Source organism: Cryptomeria japonica, chromosome 3 (assembly GCF_030272615.1).
Source record: "Cryptomeria japonica chromosome 3, Sugi_1.0, whole genome shotgun sequence".
Lineage (NCBI taxonomy): Eukaryota > Viridiplantae > Streptophyta > Pinopsida > Cupressales > Cupressaceae > Cryptomeria > Cryptomeria japonica.
The window spans coordinates 658,628,881-658,631,976 of NC_081407.1; positions in this window are offsets into that span (position 1 = coordinate 658,628,881).

Below are 3,096 nucleotides of genomic sequence, written 5' to 3' on the forward strand. Positions count from 1 at the left end.
ATTTTCTACAAAATAATTCTAACATAGCTTTTGAATTGTGGTTTTGCAACCATCTACAGAGCCGCGTACTGCATCGAAGAGGCTCGATTTTGATGATCCACCACAAGTTTAGGATCATATAATGTTAATTATAATCATAGAATGACCAATGCATGTAGATATATTCTACATTTTTATTGTATATTAATTTGGACATGGCATATGCCACATTTTTGTAATACTTGTATTGACTTGGTAGACGTGCATTTTTTTGATATATATATATATATATATGATATTTGATCCAATAAATGTGTACTGATTTTATTATTGTGTATTTGTTGTATTTTGTGGATGTCCTTTTATAAATTTAATTGATCATTTGCCTATGTAATCAACAATATGAATATAAACAACAAAAATCTATGATATTAAATATTAAAATCGTGGAATATGATTTGATAAAATTTATAAAATGTTGAATTAATCCTACAAAACTCCATGTATTCAGTTCATTATTGTGTATTCGTTATATTTGGTGGCTGCCCTTTTATAAATTTAAATGAATATTTGCCTATGTAATCAACAATACATGAATATAAACAACAAAAATCAACCATATGAATATAAACAACAATATGTGTGTGGTGCGAGAGCACCCTCATGCTCGAAATGGTCAAATTTTGGTTCTCGTGTTTGGGGCATTTGGATCAAAGATGTAAAAGTTTCTCAATTATTGTCAAAGTTGTCAAAGTTGTCAAAGTTTGGCTTTATTTGGATAAAATATGTAAAAGTTTCTCAGTTGTTATCAAAGTTGCTCACTTGTTGTCAAAGTTGTAAAAGTTACAAGATATGCTAGAATTGATTCGGTTCATCGCGTGCATAAATCGACATCAAGAGCACGTCGAGGTAGGAAATTTTATTCTAGGAATTCTCCTCTCATGCATCCCAAAGTGTCAGAACGTCAAGAGTCATACCCTATCGACACGATCTCTCAACTGCCTTGAGTCCAAAAAATTGTCAAACTTTAATGGACTGTTTCTTCTAATCCATGACATATATGATCTATCCATTTGAACCTATAGGATCACATGAGGCTCCTCTACAAAGGCATATCTTAGTTTTTGACAACTCAGAGCCATTTTCAATTGGTAGGATTTTTTTGCCTGGTGCAAAACCGTCAGTTGCATTCAATGCAAAGTTGCAAGATAGGCTAGAATTGATTTGGTTCGTCGTGTGCACAAACTGACATTATGAGCATGTATGAGTGGACATGTTTATGCTAGGCATGCTCCTCTCGTGCATCCCAAAGTGTTAGAACGTTGAGTCATACCCTACCAACGCAATCTCTCAAGTGCCCTAAGTCCAAAAAATTGTCAAACTTTGACAGACTATTTCTTCCAATCCACGACACATATGATCAACCCCTTTCAACTCGTGGGGTCGTGTGAGGATCCTCTAATATGCCTATCTTGGTTTTTGATGACTCGGAGCCATTTTCAATTGGTGGCAAGTTTTTGCCTGCTGCAAAAACCATCAGTTGCATGCAATGCAAAGTTGCAAGATAGGCTAGAACTGATTTAGTTCATCGTGTGCATAAAATAACGGCATGAGCACATCTGAGTGGGCAGGTTTATGCTAGGCATTCTCCTCTCATGCATCCCAAAGCGTCGAAACATTGAGAGTCATACCCTACTAGCACGATCTCTCAAGTGCCCTAAGTCCAAAAAAATATCAAACTTTGACAGACTGTTTCTTCCAATCCAAGACATGTATGATCAATCAGTTTAAATGTGTGGGGTTGTGTGAGGCTCCTCTAAAATGGTATATCTCAGTTTTTGACGACTCGGAGCCATTTTCAATTGGTAGCATTTTTTTGCCTGCTGTAAAAACCGTCAGTTGCATGCAATGCAAAGTTGCAAGATAGGCTAGAATTGATTTGATTTGTCATGTGTAGAAACTGACATCATGAGCGCATCTGGGTGGGTAGGTTTACATTAGGAATGCTCTTCTTGTGCATCCCAAAGAGTTGAAACGTCGAGTCATACCTTATCGACGCGATTTCTTAAGTGCCCTAGGTCCAAAAATTTGTCAAACTTTGACAAAATGTTTGTTCCAATCTAGGACACATATGATCGATCCATTTGAACTTGTGGGGTCATGTGAGGCTCCTCTATAATGGCCTATCTCTATTTTTGATGACTCATAGCCATTTTCAATTGGTAGCATTTTTGCCTGCTATAAAAATCATCAACTGTGTGCAATGCAAAGTTGCAAGATAGGCTAGAATTGATTTCGTTCGTCATGTGCACAAACCGACGTCACAAGCATATCTGGGTGGGCAAGTTTATGCTAGGCATTCTCCTCTCATGCATCCCAAAGTGTTGAAATGACGAGAGTCATACCCTACCGACGTGATCTCTCAAGTACCCTGAGTCCCAAAAATTGTCAAACTTTGACAGACTATTTCTTCCAATCCAAAACACATATGATCAATCCATTTAAACCTGTGGGGTCATGTGAGGCTCCTCTACAATGGCCTATCTTATTTTTTCACGACTCAAAGCCATTTTCATTTGGTAGCATTTTTTTGCCTGCTGCAAAAATCATCAGTTGCATGCAATTCAAAGTTGCAAGATAGGCTAGAATTGATTCAGTTTGTCATGTGCACAAATCAACATCACAAGCGCATCCAAGTGGACAAGTTTACACTCAGCATGCTCCTCTCATCCATCCCAAAATGTTGAAACGTCAAGAGTCATACCCTACTAGTGTGATTTCTCAAGTGTCCCGAGTCCAAAAAATTGTCAAACTTTGATAGACTATTTCTTCCAATCCAGGACACATATGATCAATCTATTTGAACCTATGGGGTCACGTGAGGCTCCTCTACAAGGATCTATCTTATTTTTTGATGAATTGGAGCTATTTTCAATTGGTATCATTTTTCACCTACTGCAAAAATCATTAGTTGCATGCAATGCAAAGTTGCAAGATAGGCTAGAATTGATTTGATTTGTCCTATGCACAAACTGATGTCACAAGTGTGTTCAAGTGGAAAATTTTACATTAGGCATGCTCTTCTCATGCATTCCAAAGCATCAGAACGTCGAGAGT